At 35.5% G+C, this 19660-nt stretch overlaps 2 long non-coding RNA genes across 8 annotated transcripts in view; one reads left to right on the top strand and one right to left on the bottom strand.

The window, feature by feature from the left end:
• LOC143665445 (uncharacterized) overlaps nucleotides 1–17981 on the top strand; it is a 33964-nt gene extending 15983 nt beyond the window's left edge. The window contains exon 2 of the long non-coding RNA XR_013166971.1: nucleotides 17224–17981. This is a non-coding gene — a long non-coding RNA (uncharacterized LOC143665445). The remainder of the gene's footprint in view (nucleotides 1–17223) is intronic.
• LOC143665441 (uncharacterized) overlaps nucleotides 1991–19660 on the bottom strand; it is a 359913-nt gene continuing 342243 nt past the window's right edge. For 2 of the 7 annotated variants that reach the window (XR_013166960.1, XR_013166961.1), the window contains 2 exons: nucleotides 4276–4403; nucleotides 2995–3911 (listed from right to left, as the gene is read on the bottom strand). This is a non-coding gene — a long non-coding RNA (uncharacterized LOC143665441). Of the gene's footprint in view, nucleotides 3912–4275; nucleotides 4404–19660 lie in introns of all 7 variants that reach the window. The other 5 variants (XR_013166958.1, XR_013166962.1, XR_013166957.1 and 2 more) reach the window with 5 other exon arrangements.

Below are 19660 nucleotides of genomic sequence, written 5' to 3'. Positions count from 1 at the left end.
ATAAAAACATACAAGAAGATTGTTTTAGCAAGAACACTGTAATACATTGAGTTTTATAAAGAAATGTATTGTACTGACTCAATCATTTAATGTATAAATTTTAATATTAAAGTGATATTGAAAGGCAAGTGAACAAGTTGAATTTTTCCACCACATTTTTATGAATAGAAGTAAAACTTAGCAAAACTTGTAAGAGCTAGATAGTTACCACTAAATATTAAATATAATTTTATTTAAAATGCACCAAAATTCTTCCTTTTCTATAGAAAAAATTGGCTATTATCATTGTCATTTTGAAGATACATATAACAATAAAAAGCTAAAATGTAAAAGTCTAAAGGCCCATCTAAATTTATGTAATAACTTATTCCTACAAGTCACACTTCATTAAATATATGTTTTAGATAATAAATAAGAAAGCATGTTATAATCAAATTGGCAAATTTATTAGGGATTTCTTTCATTAGAAATGGATTTGATATGGATTCTTTATTATTCAAATCAGAGAAAACAAAATACTTGAATCATTAGAAAAATTACAATCTTTATCACATTTCATATAAAAAGTTGATTTTGAGCTAGAGCAATTGTTTTAAGGGTAGTTTTATAGAGGGTCCTTGATTATCAACAGAAGCACACATCTAACCCATATTTCTTTTTAGCTGTGTACAGGCTTTTTCTGTCTTGCATATTCTTGCAAAATATAGATAGAAAAGCACTCTATTTTAGTGATTTTACAAGAAATATTTTAAATCAAATTTAAGTATTTTCCATAAATATATTCTTAGGCTAAATAAATTAAAGCCTTATATTTTGGTTTCTTTTCCAACAACTAAGTGCTGCTATAGGACTACCTTATTTATATTACTCTGCAACTTAAAGATCTTGTAAGCATACTATATTTTGTAGAATATATTGAGGTCAAATTTTATTCTTGGTGTGAGAAATTTAAGTTTAGCTTTCACACAAGATGGCACAGAAAAGGGCCACAAAACGACTCAAACCAGTCTTACAAGTAGGGAAGGAGAGCACCTCTGATGTAAGCCTAGAACTGGCACCAAACAGGTAGAAACAAGTTTAAATAAGTACTGGTCAGGGTCACTGAACTATAAAGTGTAATCAAAAGTGGGAACCTTCCATCAGAAATTTGAATTAGTTAAACTATCCAGATAGGTTGTAACCTCTGGAGTATCCAATCAGTGGAGAAACAGGGTATGGTCTCCAAGCTAAGCACAGGTATAACCAGTTTGGTGTTCTATTGTTGGGTATGCCCACCACCATTTTGTGTTTGGTTGAGTACCCATTGTTGCAAGATCATGAATAAATTCTTTTATTCTCCACAATTGGGTGAGCATTTATTCACCTTTAAGTATGGTGTTTTTTTCTAACATTGATAGTCTTATTTTCTCACTCTACTTTCTGGGAAATCTCATTGATTCCCCTGTTTTCAATTAAAAATTTTCTCCAAGTTAATGTTTGACAAATAGGATAGAATATCTTTTTGCCCTTGAAATTCTTTTTACCCAACATTCTGCTAAATATTGCTACCCTAATACTCCACAAAACTAAAATCAACAATTCCCATGGAGACTTCATATCTTTCTGTCGATGATTTTTTTATTTTTCATCATAATAAATAATAACTGGAGGCCACCCTTGACTATTTTCTCCTGTATAGATAACATTATTAAAATGATGTGAGTTGGATGCAATAACACAGGAGCAGAAAAATATTAGTCATTTTCCTATGTTGAAATTTTAACAGTTAAACTTTTAAAAAGTTGATTTTAAACCAGACACACTTTGAGACAGCATAAATAAAAAGGGAAGGTAATTAATTCATAAGAGAGCTCTACAACTATATATACACATATATATATATATATAATGATAAAAATGTTTGAAAAACTTATTTTGAGCATCATTTGTTTTTAGCTTATTGTATTATAGTATATAATATAATATTAACATATACAAACTATTTGGGTAGATATTTTGATGGATTCGAACTATAGGTACCCCAGAAAAACATGTTCTTGAACTTAATCCCTTCCTATATGTGTAAACCCATTGTCAGTAGGGCTTTTTGATGATGTGATTTCAGTCAAAGTGTGCCCACCTCAGTCAGTATGGATCTTAATCCTACTAGTGGAGTCCTTTTAAAGTTGAATTCAATTTAGAAGACAAAGAGACACAGATACAGGAAGCAAGAAGCTAAAATTCAACAGAACCCAAAAGAAAAGTGAGAGGTCAGGAGAAGTTGCCATTTATATTGCCACGTGCCAGAGGAGCCCAAGCCCAAGCAGCCAACCTCAGTAAGCCATTCTTCAAGAAAAAAGCATCAAGTTGATGATGCCTTGATTTGGACTTGGTCTCAAAACTGTCAGCTAATAAATCCCCAGTCTTTAAGCTGATCTTTTGCGTGGTATTTGCCTGAGAGTCAAGGAACCAAAAACAGGGACAAATGAGAATTTTATATGTAATGAGTTAAAAAAATAAAGCTAAAAGGATGAGAAATTTAGTGACCCATTTTCCTGCTGCAATCACAATTTCTACTGCCATGAGAATTATACAATGTGTCCATTAAAATAATTGTAGATCCCCTAAATACTAAAGAACAGATAGACACATTCAATAAATTTCTGACACCTTTATGAAGTCTATGAAAATGATGTTAATTTGACTAAAACTCCATTGAATGTTACCATTCAATAACACTTTTTATTTTAGGTGCATGGTCTGGGAATTGAACCTGGGTCTCCTGCATGGAAGTCAAGCAGTCTACCACTGAACTACCTGTGCACCCTAAATGACACTTTCATGATGCACAATTTGAAAATAAAACTCCTTATCCTTAATTCAATTAATAAGTTTAGGAAAAATAAAACAATGAAAACACATTAAAATGTAGGAAATGAAAGCAAGCATCTTCCAATGTTATGATTGTTTAATTCAAATAACATCAAATTAAATTTAAATGATTTTCAAATAGAACAGAAAGTCCATGTACTAAGAATACACATTACCATTTATGACCATAATTAAATTATTCCTTTAACAACACCCCAAACATTACAACTTTTTTTGCCTGACATTTTATAAATATGGCCATATTTTGTGGACAAACATCCTTAAGAAGCTGCCAAACTATTGTCTTTTAGATTCCTTGCTGTGATCTATCTCCCTAAAATTATTTTCTGAAAATTATGCAAACTACTGGAAAGTGTTTTCTCTTAGATAGCTATATTTTTTAAAAAAACTGTGATGCCATAATTCATTATGTGATGACTAATTACATTTCTGAAGAAAAGTTCCCAAATCACAAAAGGCATGTCTAAATGTGTGCATATCTTTCCATACATATCTATATGTATATGTGAATGTGAACAGATAGATGATAAATAAGAAGTTTGCCAAAATGTAAATAATATATACCTCTGAATAGAGGAATGAGAGTTGGGTGTGTTGAAATGGGGCTTTAATATTTTCCTTTATATACTTGTACATTACTGAATCATTACATATTTTTTAGTTTCCTAGTTGCTAAAAAAAAAAATGACATGATGGGTTGACTTAAGCAGTGGTAATTTATTGGCTTCTGGTTTCAGAGGTTAGAAAGTTTGCTTTCTCCAGGGGTTGGTGCTTTCTTGCTAGCTAGCAATCTTTGGAGTACCACAGTGTGATGGTTTAGAACTGGATGTATGCAAGAAATAAATGTTCTTAAACTTAAACTATTCCTGTGGGTATGAACCCATTGTAAGTAGGACTTTTGATGAGTTACTTCTGTTAAGGTGTGACTCACCTCAATCAGGATGGGTCTTAATCTTATTACTAGAAGTCCTTAAAAGTATAATGAAATTCAAGTGGCAAGAGAGAGAAAGCCACAGAAGCAAAAAGCTGATATCAATAACCTGAAAAAAGAAGAGAGAGATTATTAGATCTGCAATGTTCCTTGACTAGGTAGAGAGGAACCAAGAATAACCAATAGCCAGTCTTTGGGAAGACAGCATTACTTTCATTTGGACATTTTCCTGGTCTCCCATTGTTTGACCTCTTGCATGGTATTTGCATTGGGCAGCCTAGGAAATCAGAACACTTGGCTTTTCTGTCCCATGGTAATAAACATGGCTACATCTTCTCCTTTCTCTTCCAAGTTCCATCAATTTCTAATTTCTGGCTGCTCCCCATGGCTTCTTCTCTGTGCTCAATTTCTTTTGCTTAAAATAACCTCAGTCATATTGGTTTAAGGCCCACTCTCATTCAGTGTGGACATACCTCAACCAGTAATAGATTCAAGGTTCCTCTTTACAAATACGTTCACACCCACAGGACCAGGAGTTGGGAGTTGAACATGGCTTTTGTGGGGGCATTATTCAATCCCCAACACATATCTTCAAGTTTACCTGTAAGATTTAAAAAGAGAAAATATAGGTTTGGATATTAGGTCTCAAGATCAAGTAAAAGTCAGTTAAAGCTCTGAAGAGATGAGGTGACCTTTTCTCTGAATGTTAAATTATGAGTAGAGTTTTAGTTAGGCAGAAAGTGTAGAGAGAGGCAGAACAATATGAAATAGGGGCATACAGGTATGATTAGTATATTTTGGATTATATCATTTCAGAGAAACATAACTTTGTTTATTGCTAATACAAAGCACATAAAACCATACAATGAGGGGATTACTGAGAGTGGCCAGTACATTACTCTGTCCTGTACTAGTCCATGCTTTTAAGTGAGCTCTTCTTAATAAGTCCATTTTCAAAGTGTAGCAAAATTGCTTTGGAAATTCATTTATTTATCTCCCTTATAATCACATATTTTTATTTCATAAATATCTTCTAAGGTAAATGAGAGTTTCAGTTTAACTAATAAGGGTTACCACCAGTTGAAAATACCCAACCAAAAGAAGGAAAAAAATCCAGATATTACATTTTTTCTTGTTGTACTAAATTTGTTCATTTTTCAAAGAATATGTCCATTTCCTTTGTATTTTCAAATGTAATGGCAAAATTTTGAAATTTATTGAAGTTTGACTTAGGGCTTTTGTCCACCTTTTTGTTTATTTTCTTTCACATATTAAATATAGTTATTTGTAAGTCTTTGACTGTTAACTTTAACTCTTTGTTTCTGCTTGGCTCTGTTTATATTCACTATTTTATCCTCAATTATCAGTTTATTTTCCTTCCATATCTAGATATTTATTATTATTATTATTACTCCTATCACTACTACTACTACTATTTATTGTGTGACAGCAAAGGATGTGAAGTAGAGGCTCTAGATTATGTTATTCTCTTCTAATGTTCATTGAAAGTGATTCTGGAAAGTAAATTGCCATTTACATCCATGGATACTATTAAGGTTGTTTATTTTTACTTTTTGAGTGCTTACTCTCCTTTTTTTTAATTAAACTTTTTTTTTAAATATAACAACATACAAACATGAACATTCTTACCATATGATCATTCCATTCTTGGTATATAATCAATAACTCACAATATCATCACATAGTTGTATATTTATCACCATGATAATTTCTTAGAATGTTGCATCAATTCAGGAAAAGAAATAAAAAGAAAAAAGAAAACAACTCATACCTACACTATACCCCTTACCCTTCCCTCTCATTGACTGCTCATATTTCCATCTACTCAATATATTTTAGCCTTTGTTCCCCCTATTTTTTTTCCATACCCCTTACCACTTCCTTTCTTTGATCATTAGTATTTCAACCTACTAAATTTATTTTAACATTTGTTCCCCTATTATTTATTTATATTTAATCTATATGCTTTATTCATCTGACCATACCATAGATAAAAGAAGCATCAGACTCACGGGTTTCACAATCACACAGTCATATTATGAAAGCTGTATCATTATACAATCATCTTCAAGAAACACAGCTACTGGAACACAGCTCTACATTTTCAGGCTCTTCCCTCCAACCTCTCCTATATACCTTATGTACAAAAGTGATATCTATATAATGCGTAAGAATAACCTCCAGGGTCACCTCGCGACTCTGTTTGAAATCTCTCAGCCATGACATTTTATTGTCTCATTTCTCTCTCCCCCCTTGTGGTTGAGAAGATTTTCTCAATCCCTTGATGCTGAGTCCAGCTCATTCTAGGATTTCTGTCCCACACTGCCAGGAAGGTTTACACCCCTTGGAGTCATGTCCCACATAGAGAGGGGAATCCCTGGGCAGTCAGTTTGCTTTTTGTGTTGTCTGAGAGAGAGAGGCCACATCTGAGCAACAAAACAGGTTCTCTGGGGGTGACTCTTAGGCTTAATTTTAAGTAGGCTTAGCCTATTTTTCGCAGGGTTAAGTTTCATATGAACAACCCCAGATTGAGAGCTCAGCCTATTGCTTTGGTTGTCCCCACTGCTTGTGAGAATATCAGGAATTCTCCACTTGGGGAAGTTGAATTTTCCCCCTTTCTCACCATTCCCTCAAGGGGACTTTGTGAATACTTTTTTATTCACTGTTCAAATCACTCTGGGATTTACTGGGGCATCGCTCTGGACAAACCTACAAAATCTTATGCCCTACTCAAGATTCCATGTACTTATGGCATTCAACTAAACTGTTCCACATAAGTTACATTAGGAAAGGCACTAGTCAATATATAAATTTTGTACCAAATAAACATTTTTGCTCTAGTCTTACATGTAAGTTAAAGTTTTAGAATTTGAGTTACCATCTATTTTCAACATCCTACAATATTGACATTCCTTTGTTCTTCCTCATGCAAAACCAGTTTTATAATTTAACCACTATCATTGTACACTCTAGGCATTCCTAGATTATACCATCTCAGTCTTGATTGTTTTTCTTTCTTTCTGATTTCATTTGTGCCCCCAGCCCTCCTCCCTCTATCATTCTTATATTCAGCTTCATTCAGTGTACTAACATCATGGTATTACAGTTAGGTGGCATTGTGCTATCCATTTTCAAATTTTTATAATCAGTCCTGTTGCACAATCTGTATCCCTTCAGCTCCAATTACCCCATATCTACCCTATTTCTATCTCCTGATGGTCTCTGTTCTTATCTGAAATTCTCCAGGTTCATTCACTAATGTTAGTTCATATCATACAATATTTGTCCTTTTGTTTCTGGCTAATCCCACTCAACATAATGTCCTCAAGGTCTGTCCATGTTGTTACACACCTCATAACTTTATTCTGTCTTACAGCTGCATAATATTTCATCGTATGTATATACCACAGCTTGTTTAGCCACTCATCTGTTGATGGACGTTTTGGCTGTTTCCATTTCTTTTCAATTGTAAATAATGCTGCTATAAACATTGGTGTGCAAATGTCTATTTGTTTCCTTGCCCTCATGTCCTCTGAGTTGATACCTAACAATGGTATTGCCAGATCATCTGGTAATTCTATATATTAAGTATTGTTTAAAATGGATCTATTTCAATTTGACCCTATTGCAAAAACATGTTCCTTAATCCTAAGGCATTGCCTTTATTTTTTCCTAAAATGAATGTCTGGGGTTATTAAGTTTCTCCACTTTAATTATAGCCTGAACTCCGATGTCTCTTCAGCTTCCTATACACCAATACCACACTACCAATTTCTGTAGTTTTTTTTTTTGTTTTTTTTTTTATTTTTTTTTTATTTTTTATTAACGGAAAAAAAAAAAAAGAAATTAACACAACATTTAGAAATCATACCATTCTACATATGCACTCAGTAATTCTTAACATCATCACATAGATGCATGATCATTGTTTCTTAGTACATTTGCATCGGTTTAGAGGAACTAGCAACACACCAGAAAAAGATATAAAATGTTAATATAAAGAAAAGAAATAAAAGTAGTAGTAATAGTAAAAAACAACAACAACAAACAAACCAACAAGCAAACAAAAACAAAAAAAACCCTATAGCTCAGATGCAGCTTCATTCAGTATTTTAACATGATTACTTTACAATTAGGTATTATTGTGCTGTCCATTTTTGAGTTTTTGTATCTAGTCCTGTTGCACAGTCTGTATCCCTTCAGCTTCAATTACCCATTGTCTTACCCTGTTTCTAACTCCTGCTGAACTCTGTTACCAATGACATATTTCAAGTTTATTCTCGAATGTCCGTTCACATCAGTGGGACCATACAGTATTTGTCCTTTAGTTTTTGGCTGGATTCACTCAGCATAATATTCTCTAGGTCCATCCATGTTATTACATGGTTCATAAGTTTATCTTGTCTTAAAGCTGCATAATATTCCATCGTATGTATATACCACAGTTTGTTTAGCCACTCTTCTGTTGATGGAGATTTTGGCTGTTTCCATCTCTTTGCAATTGTAAATAACGCTGCTATAAACATTGGTGTGCAAATGTCCGTTTGTGTCTTTGCCCTTAAGTCCTTTGAGTAGATACCTAGCAATGGTATTGCTGGGTCGTATGGCAATTCTATATTCAGCTTTTTGAGGAACCGCCAAACTGCCTTCCACAGTGGTTGCACCCTTTGACATTCCCACCAACAGTGGATAAGTGTGCCTCTTTCTCCGCATCCTCTCCAGCACTTGTCATTTTCTGTTTTGTTGATAATGGCCATTCTGGTGGGTGTGAGATGATATCTCATTGTGGTTTTGATTTGCATTTCTCTAATGGCCAGGGACATTGAGCATCTCTTCATGTGCCTCTTGGCCATCCGTATTTCTTCTTCTGGTAGGTGTCTGTTTAAGTCTTTTTCCCATTTTGCAATTGGGTTGGCTGTCTTTTTGTTGTTGAGTTGAATAATCTCTTTATAAATTCTGGATACTAGACCTTTATCTGATATGTCGTTTCCAAATATTGTCTCCCATTGTGTAGGCTGTCTTTCTACTTTCTTGATGAAGTTCTCTGATGCACAAAAGTGTTTAATTTTGAGGAGCTCCCATTTATTTATTTCCTTCTTCAGTGCTCTTGCTTTAGGTTTAAGGTCCATAAAACCACCTCCAGTTGTAAGATCCATAAGATATCTCCCAACATTTTCCTCTATCTGTTTTATGGTCTTAGACCTAATGTTTAGATCTTTGATCCATTTTGAGTTAACTTTTGTATAGGGTGTGAGAGATGGGTCTTTTTTCATTCTTTTACATATGGATATCCAGTTCTCTAGGCACCATTTATTGAAGAGACTGCTCTGTCCCAGGTGAGTTGGTTTGACTGCCTTATCAAAGATCAAATGTCCATAGATGAGAGGGTCTATATCTGAGCACTCTATTCGATTCCATTGGTCGATATATCTATCTTTATGCCAATACCATGCTGTTTTGACCACTGTGGCTTCATAGTATGCCTTAAAGTCAGGCAGTGCGAGACCTCCAGCTTCGTTTTTTTTCCTCAAGATATTTTTAGCAATTCGGGGCACCCTGCCCTTCCAGATAAATTTGCTTATTGGTTTTTCTATTTCTGAAAAATAAGTTGTTGGGATTTTGATTGGTATTGCATTGAATCTGTAAATCAATTTAGGTAGGATTGACATCTTAACTATATTTAGTCTTCCAATCCATGAACACGGTATGCCCTTCCATCTATTTAGGTCTTCTGTGATTTCTTTTAACAGTTTTTTGTAGTTTTCTTTATATAGGTTTTTTGTCTCTTTGGTTAAATTTATTCCTAGGTATTTTATTCTTTTAGTTGCGATTGTAAATGGGATTCGTTTCTTGATTTCCGCCTCAGCTTGTTCATTACTAGTGTATAGAAAAGCTACAGATTTTTGAATGTTGATCTTGTATCCTGCTACTTTGCTGTACTCATTTATTAGCTCTAGTAATTTTGTTGTGGATTTTTCTGGGTTTTCTACATATAGTATCATATCGTCTGCAAACAGTGATAGTTTTACTTCTTCCTTTCCTATTTTGATGCCTTGTATTTCTTTTTCTTGCCTAATTGCTCTGGCTAGAACTTCCAACACAATGTTGAATAATAGTGGTGATAGTGGACATCCTTGTCTTGTTCCTGATCTTAGGGGGAAAGTTTTCAATTTTTCCCCATTGAGGATGATATTAGCTGTGGGTTTTTCATATATTCCCTCTATCATTTTAAGGAAGTTCCCTTGTATTCCTATCTTTTGAAGTGTTTTCAGCAGGAAAGGATGTTGAATCTTGTCAAATGCCTTCTCTGCATCAATTGAGATGATCATGTGATTTTTCTGGTTTGATTTGTTGATATGGTGTATTACATTAATTGATTTTCTTATGTTGAACCATCCTTGCATACCTGGGATGAATCCTACTTGGTCATGATGTATAATTCTTTTAATGTGTTGTTGGATACGATTTGCTAGAATTTTATTGAGGATTTTTGCATCTGTATTCATTAGAGAGATTGGTCTGTAGTTTTCTTTTTTTGTAATATCTTTGCCTGGTTTTGGTATGAGGGTGATGTTGGCTTCATAGAATGAATTAGGTAGTTTTCCCTCCACTTCGATTATGTTGAAGAGTTTGAGGAGAGTAGGTACTAATTCTTTCTGGAATGTTTGATAGAATTCACATGTGAAGCCGTCTGGTCCTGGACTTTTCTTTTTAGGGAGCTTTTGAATAACTAATTCAATCTCTTTACTTGTGATTGGTTTGTTGAGGTCGTCTATTTCTTCTTGAGTCAAAGTTGGTTGTTCATGTCTTTCCAGGAACCTGTCCATTTCTTCTAAATTGTTGTATTTATTAGCGTAAAGTTGTTCATAGTATCCTGTTATTACCTCCTTTATTTCTGTGAGGTCAGTAGTTATGTCTCCTCTTTCATTTCTAATCTTATTTATTTGCATCCTCTCTCTTCTTCTTTTTGTCAATCTTGCTAAGGGCCCATCAATCTTGTTGATTTTCTCATAGAACCAACTTCTGGTCTTATTGATTTTCTCTATTGTTTTCATGTTTTCAATTTCATTTATTTCTGCTCTAACCTTTGTTATTTCTTTCCTTTTGCTTGCTTTGGGATTAGTTTGCTGTTCTTTCTCCAGTTCTTCCAAGTGGACAGTTAATTCCTGCATTTTTGCCTTTTCTTCTTTTCTGATAAAGGCATTTAGGGCAATAAATTTCCCTCTTAGCACTGCCTTTGCTGCGTCCCATAAGTTTTGATATGTTGTATCTTCATTTTCATTTGCCTCTAGGTATTTACTAATTTCTCTTGCAATTTCTTCTTTGACCCACTTGTTGTTTAAGAGTGTGTTGTTGAGCCTCCATGTATTTATGAATTTTCTGGCCCTCCGCCTATTATTGATTTCCAACTTCATTCCTTTATGATCCGAGAAAGTGTTGTGTATGATTTCAATATTTTTAAATTTGTTAAGACTTGCTTTGTGACCCAGCATATGGTCTATCTTTGAGAATGATCCATGAGCACTTGAAAAAAAGGTGTATCCTGCTGTTGTGGGATGTAATGTCCTATAAATGTCTGTTAAGTCAAGTTCATTTATAGTAATATTCAGGTTCTCTATTTCTTTATTGATCCTCTGTGTAGATGTTCTGTCCATTGATGAGAGTGGTGAATTGAAGTCTCCAACTATTATGGTATATGTGTCTATTTCCCTCTTCAGTGTTTGCAGTGTATTCCTCACGTATTTTGGGGCATTCTGGTTCGGTGCGTAAATATTTATGATTGTTATGTCTTCTTGCTTAATTGTTCCTTTTAATAGTATATAGTGTCCTTCTTTGTCTCTTTTAACTGTTTTACATTTGAAGTCTAATTTGTTGGATATTAGTATAGCCACTCCTGCTCTTTTCTGGTTGTTGTTTGCATGAAATATCTTTTCCCAACCTTTCACTTTCAACCTATATTTATCTTTGGGTCTAAGATGTGTTTCCTGTAGACAGCATATAGAAGGATCCTGTTTTTTCATCCATTCTGCCAGTCTATGTCTTTTAATTGGGGAATTCAGTCCATTGACATTTAGAGTTATTACTGTTTGGATAATATTTTCCTCTAACATTTTGCCTTTTGTATTATATATATCATATCTGACTTTCCTTCTTTCTACACTTTTCTCCATGTCTCTCTCTTCTTTTTGTATCTGACTCTAGTGCTTCCTTTAGTATTTCTTGCAGAGCTGGTCTCTTGGTCACAAATTCTCTTAGTGACTTTTTGTCTGAGAATGTTTTAATTTCTCCCTCATTTTTGAAGGACAATTTTGCTGGATATAGGAATCTTGGCTGGCAGTTTTTCTCTTTTAGTAACTTAAATATATCATCCCACTGTCTTCTAGCTTCCATGGTTTCTGCTGAGAAATCTACACATAGTCTTATTGGGTTTCCCTTGTATGTGACGGATTGTTTTTCTCTCGCTGCCTTCAAGATCCTCTCTTTCTCTTTGACCTCTGACATTCTAACTAGTAAGTGTCTTGGGGAACGCCTATTTGTGTCTAATCTCTTTGGGGTGCGCTGCACTTCTTGGATCTGTAATTTTAGGTCTTTCATAAGAGTTGGGAAATTTTCAGTGATAATTTCTTCCATTAGTTTTTCTCCTCCTTTTCCTTTCTCTTCTCCTTCTGGGATACCCACTACACGTATATTTGTACGGTTCACATTGTCCTTGAGTTCCCTGATACCTTGTTCAAAATTTTCCATTCTTTTCCGGATAGTTTCTGTTTCTTTTTGGAATTCAGATGTTTCATCCTCCAAATCACTAATTCTATCTTCTGTTTCTTTAAATCTGTCATTGTAGGTATCCATTGTTTTTTCCATCTTTTCTACTTTATCTTTCACTTCCATAAGTTCTGTGATTTGTTTTTTCAGTTTTTCTATTTCTTCTTTATGTTCAGCCCATGTCTTCTTCATGTCCTCCCTCAATTTATCGATTTCGTTTTTGAAGAGGTTTTCCATTTCTGTTCGTATATTCAGCATTAGTTGTTTCAGCTCCTGTATCTCATTTGAACTATTGGTTTCTTCGTTTGACTGGGCCATATGTTCAATTTTCTGAGCGTGATCCGTTATCTTCTGCTGGCGTCTGGGCATTTAGTCAGTTTTCCCCGGGTGTTCGACCCCACAGCTTGAAAGATTTTTCTGCGCAATCTCTGGGTTCTGTTCTTCCTATCCTGCCCAGTAGGTGGCGCTCGTGGCACACGCCTGTCTGTGGGTTCCACCAGCGAAAGTTGCTGTGGGTCCCTCAACTCTGGAAAACTCTCGCCGTAGGGGAGGTTCGGCAACCTAAGCGTCTTGGAAGAATGCCAGCCGGCCCGGGGTTCCAAACGTGGGGAGGGTCGCCGGCCGTCGCAGCACAGGAGAGCGTCCGGCCAAATTAGCCAGTCGGCGTGGGGCACCAAGCGTGGCGGGAGGGCGCCAGCTGTCGCAGCCCGGGAGAGTACACTGTTCCCAGCCGACGGGGGAGTCACGTGTTTGGAAGGGATCCCCCGGTCACTGTTCTCCGCAGTCTGGGGGTTTCCGACCCAACTATCTCAGTTGTTCCTGGGGGCCTCGTGTGGTGGGGGCACCAGCCGCCGCGGCCTAAGGGGACCGCCTGTCCAATTCTACCAGCTGGCCCGGGAAGGTGGAAGGGAGGGACTCCGGTCGCTTGTCGTCCCACCCAGGAAAGCCCGTGCCCCTTGGTGATCTCACCGGAGCTGGTTCTCCCAGATAGTCAGCCGTTCCAGGATGGGGTCCGCTGTCCCTTTTATCTCCGTCGTGGCTCCGGGAGCTGCTCTGTATTATCTCCACTCCCCCAGTAGCTGTTCTGGAGGAGGAAAGGTGAGGGCGGCAAGGCTGTCGAGGCTGGTGGCGGAGGAGCACGGTGAAGGCGGGGAAGAGGGCACCGTGGTGGTTGGAGAGCAGCCGGAGCAGGAGGGGGAAGAGAGGGGAGAAGGAGGTCGGGCGGCTCGGCTGCTGCGGGGCTTGGGCGCCGCGCGGCGGGCCGGCGGAGAAAGAGGGGGGAGAAGGAGGTCGGGCGGCTCGGCTGCTGCGGGGCGTGGGCGCCGCGCGGCGGGCCGGCGGAGAAAGAGGGGGGAGAAGGAGGTCGGGCGGCTCGGCTGCTGCGGGGCGTGGGCGCCGCGCGGCGGGCCGGCGGAGAAAGAGGGGGGAGAAGGAGGTCGGGCGGCTCGGCTGCTGCGGGGCGTGGGCGCCGCGCGGCGGGCCGGCGGAGAAAGAGGGGGGAGAAGGAGGTCGGGCGGCTCGGCTGCTGCGGGGCGTGGGCGCCGCGCGGCGGGCCGGCGGAGAAAGAGGGGGGGAGAAGGAGGTCGGGCGGCTCGGCTGCTGCGGGGCGTGGGCGCCGCGCGGCGGGCCGGCGGAGAAAGGGGGGAGAAGGAGGTCGGGCGGCTCGGCTGCTGCGGGGCGTGGGCGCCGCGCGGCGGGCCGGCGGAGAAAGAGAGGGCTCTGTAGTTTTATAGTAACTCTTGATAAATGGTAGTGAAACACAAAACTTCTTTTTTATTAGTGTCTTGGCTATTCTTTATCTTTTGCATTTCTTTATACATTTTGGGATCAAGTTATGAATTTCCACCAAAACAAAAAAATTCTGAAGGGATTTTGATAATTTATTATGCTGTTCTATAGATTAATTTGGGGAGAATTTATGTCTTTAAAATATTCAATCTTCTAATACTTGGAAATGGCTTACTTTCCACTTATTTGGTTATTCTTTAATTTCTCTTGGTAATATTTATACTTTTCTGTAACACTAATGAAAATATTTTTAAAAATTTATTCTTAGCTGCTTATTTTTTTATGATAGTAAATGAAATGTATTTTTTGTATATTGTATGGTGGGGTTCCCATTTCATGCTTTTTCCTTGTGGCTATCCCTTTTTTGCAGCATCATTTGTTGAATTTTTTTTTTCTGGGGGGGTTGGGAAGTACATAGGTCAGAAATCAAACCTGGGTCTCCTGCATGGCAGGCAAGAATTCTACCACTGAACTACCCTTGCACGCACAATTTTTTTTTTTTTATACGCTGTATAGCAGGGGTCACATTTCATTTTTACCATGTCGGTATCCTGTTTTTGGAGTAGAGTAAATGAAATATTTTTATAATATCATTTAAAATTTTTGCTTAGCTGGTACCTAAAACTAAATTGACATTTACATATTGATTTTTATTTCAGCAACTAAATACTCAATTTAGTTAATTCTAGTTTTTATCTGAGAACTCCTTTTGGTTTTCCAATATACTCAATTCTGCAGCTGTGCACATCAATTTTATTTCTTTCTCTTAACTTTTATGTTTATAATTTTTATTGCTTTGTCTTATACCCCACCAATAGGACCTCCACTGCAATACTGAACATAAGGTATATATTTTTTTCATTTTCAAATTCAAAGAGAAAGCTTTCACTATTTTACCATCAATTAGGTTATATACAGTTTCTGTAAAAAGATAACTTAGTGATCTTAAAAATCATCACTTTTGTGCTAAATATTTTTTTGTTTTGTTCAAATATGCATGGATGTTAAATTATGCTGAAAGCTTTTTTTATAATCAGCATGATTAAATTACTTTCTTGATTTCTTAATATGGTAAATTACATTGATTTTGTAAATTTTAAAGCTGTATTATATGCTTGAAACAAAACAACCTTGGTCATGGTATGATCAGATTTGCTTTGCTAATATATTTTTCTAATTATTTGCATCTTTATGAGGAATATTGGTCTACACTTTTCCTTTCTTCTAAATTATCTTTCATTCATTGGAATCAAGATGATGTCACTTAACAAAAAGAACAGGAAACTTTCCTTTTTATTTCTGACATACAAATTATTTTGATTGATTTGGCTTTTTTCTAAAGAGTGAGGGAAAATACTTGGATGCTTCTTCGTGGGAAAGCTGTTAATCTGATATATTCAATTCATAATTTGTGTCTTTCAAGGTTTTAGACTATTTTATTTATATTTTGAAATATACTGGCATAAAGTTATTCATAAAATGCTCTTTTTAGCTGATTAATATTTGAAATATTTGTAATGATGCCCTCTTTTCATCCCTAGTACTGCCTCTTTGTACATTTGCTGTTTATATGTTGTTCATTTCTGCCAAGAATTTGTCAATTTTATTTACTTTTTCAAAGAAACAACTTTGTGGATTTTCTCTGTGGTAGATGTTTGTTTTATATAACAAATTTCTACTTTTTTTCATATTCCAACTACATTTGAATATATATTATCTTTGTTTTTTAACTGCTTGAGATTTGCCATTAGACTATTGATATTATTCTTTACTAAAATGTGCTTTCAGTCATAAAAATTGTCCTGTAATTACTGCATTAAGGTCTTACCACATATAAATGCTATATTTTTAGTATCATTCAATACAAAATATTTCAATTTCTATTTTGAATTATTGTTTCATAGTTATAGCTTATTTCAAAATGTGTTGTTCAATTTTTAATTATATGAGTACTATCATTTTTTTTTGCTCCTAGCCTAAATACAGTGTGATGAGATGAAAACCTTGGTATATTTTCAGTTCTTTGAACTATGCTAAGACTGATTTTATAGCTGGACATAGTTTATGTTTGTAAATGTTCAAATTGCACATGAAAAAAATGTGCATCCTAAAATTACAGGTTGAGTGTTCCATATATGTTAATTAAAGTAAAATTGTTCGTTGTCTGTTCAAATTATATCTATTGACATAGATATTTTGTCAGCATTGTCTATCAGTTCCTATACAAGGTATATTAAAATATTACAATTGTAGATTTGTCTATTTTTCTTTTTTGTGCTATCACATTTTGCTTTATGTATTTTGAAGCTGTTATTTGGTTCTTACAAATTAAGAATTGTTGTAGGTTCCTGGTACATAGTACTTTTAAAATTATGAAAATGACCGTTTTCCTCTACAATCTTTCTTTCCTTAAAATCTACTTAGAATAGATATTATATTTTATTTAATAATGTTTGTATATAATTTTTCCAACTACTAACATTCTATTTTCTATTTACTAATATTTAAATAAATCTGTTTTAAGAAATACATAGTTACATTTTTAATCTAGTCCATTAACCATTGAAGTTTTTTGGCATATAATTCTCTTCAAATGTAAAGTAATTACTCACGTATATTACTTAAAAATTACCGTAGCCATATTTGTTTTCTATTTGTTACAGTTATTGACTGTTGTTTCCTTCCTTGTTATGCTTTTTATAGGTGTTATCAAGTATTTGTTTATTAATAATCCCTCCAACTAGTTTTTTTTTTTTTTGTCATATATTCTTCATTCCTTGTTTAGTTACCATGGTGTGCTATACACTGAGACAATGGAAATGACTCTTAATGTAGGACTTGTTGTTCAGTTACCAGGACATCTTCAAGCCTTTCTGGGGATTGCTTCAACTGCAAAAAACTGCCTCACCCAAATTTATGCTTCTTTCTCTGAATTCCACAAACAATGTCTGACTGATGAAGAATAAAGGTCTTACCATCTCAGACCAGCTTGGAACAGAAGGGAAAGAGACATTTTGACCTTTAGTCCATTTAAAATACTAAATATGAAAACTGCACAACTACAGATGAGGAACTATTTTTAGTGCACATAACATATGAAGTATTTTATGTCTTGGGATTTAATGTGAACACATATGTTTTGTGCTGTTGAGGAACCTACAGTAGAAGACACTGATACACAAGATGTTATGTGAGCAGAGAAGAAAATCATAGACTAAAATCAGAATTCAAGACATTTTCTAGAGAATTTTTTCTGTGAACTTGGTATTAAAGGACAGATTAGAATTAGCCAGAAACATTCTCCCCTTTCCCTGACACACATCTTCCCATGCTCCCCAACACACACACAGTAGGGGAAGTTTAAAAAATATGGACCAAATTTCAAAGGAAAATCTTTTGAATTAGTGGTGAATTGACAACATTCCTCAATCTAGCAGTCCTTGCATCCCGCAAAGCATGGGAAATCGTGAAGAAAACATATTCCAGTTCTGTAAAAAATCCTCAGAGAAGTTATTTGTATATGCAATCTTTTAAATTACCCTAAATTCAGAAATTATGGCTATGTCCTGGGAAATACAATATATAACTCTAAGACTTTTAATTTGAATTCGTTGTCATGCAAATTTGTTATACTTAAAGCTATATTATTGAAGGCTCTGAATCTTTGTAAAATTTGTTAAACTAGGAAAGATTTTTGGAATTTATATCCTCTTCTTTTGTAACATAAAGATATATTTAATTGCATGCCTCTACGGATTCCTTTATCAAATAAAGAATTTTAGTATCTTAGTCTCATATACATCAATGTTATTTTATCTGATTTCATCAAGTAGCATGATCAGAGATGATTCAAGGGCATACTTTCATTAAATTTAATTTGTATCTTATTTTACTTAACTTATCAAAGCAGGGGAGTCAGGACAAGATTTCAACCTGACATGCGAGACAAAGAATGATACTGTTTCCATCACACACTGACTTCATTTATTGGGACCTGTCATCTATACTGACTTTGTTCACATATTTTCAGAAATAATTTCTTTAACAGACTGTTGCCATTCAGTGAAATCTCTTTACATACTTAAGCTTAACCTATTATCAATCAAATAGATCTCTTAGGTTATAATGCATAATTATAGCAACAACTTAATGATATCTATTATTTGTCAGGAACTTTACAATACTCCGTATATTAAACAACACTTTTTAAAACAATCTCGGAAGGCATGTTAGTGTAATTCACTTTACAGATCAGAATTCTTAGTTCCAAAAGTTAAAGTAACATACTGACAGTGTGCATGTAAACACTACAAATGGAGGTAAAACCTGTTATCTTTCCACCTCTCCACTTTGAAAGGTATCACTGCAAAGAGATCCTTGTTGGACAATGAGTGTGACAAAAAATGGAGTTTTTAATTAAATGTGACAGCTTCTAGTGCCTTTTATATCATGTTCTACTGATGCTGTGACAAACTGAGTAGATTTCAGTAGTTATTTTTTTACTAATCAATCTTAATATGGAACAGTACAGCTTTTTAAAGACTCACTATAAAACATAAATCATAAATCAACAATGGCTTGGCATTAAGGTTATTTCTTTAAATAAATGACCTCTCAGAAATAAACAAACAATGCTTAAATACATGTGTCTGTGTGTGTGCTTGTATGTGTGTGTGTGTGTAATTGTACATGCTATCCTATTAATGTATTGTAAAATTGGAAATGAAGAATAGGCAAAAGATGAGACTAGTATGATTGAGGTACAAGGCAAATCTTAGAGCTTGAAATTTTTATAGGAAACCAAGGAAGGAATTTAAGCAGCAGCATGGCATGGTCATGCTTATATTTTTAATAGATCACACTGCCTATGTTGCAGAATGAGTTGGAATATCTGTTGAGAATATCACAATAATCTAGGTGAGAGATGATAGGAATCTAGAATGTACTAAGTATAGCTGAACACTGTTTACAAGAAGTTTCTATTAAGTTGACATCTGTACCCCGAAAAGAAAACTTCTTGGAGACATTTCTTAGAGAACAGGAAATTTTTGTTCAGCTTTTGCCCAAAGGAAACATAAAAATTGGCCTTGGATATTTTAGATTCTAGTTGCTTTGCTCTTAATTTTGACAGCCTGAAAAAAAATTATCTGTGAATAAGGAAGGCTATGGATCACAGGAAGCTTTGCAATGTTAGTTTGCCAGTTGCCTCCCAGGAGATGCATAGGCAGTAGAACAGATGCAGCACTTGCTTTGCATTGCTACTTGTCCCCCAGGAGCTGGACAGCT

The sequence above is a fragment of the Tamandua tetradactyla genome, chromosome 21 (assembly GCF_023851605.1).
Source record: "Tamandua tetradactyla isolate mTamTet1 chromosome 21, mTamTet1.pri, whole genome shotgun sequence".
Classification (NCBI taxonomy): domain Eukaryota; kingdom Metazoa; phylum Chordata; class Mammalia; order Pilosa; family Myrmecophagidae; genus Tamandua; species Tamandua tetradactyla.
Note: the sequence above shows the minus strand (reverse complement) of the source record. Positions and strands in the feature narration are given on the sequence as shown.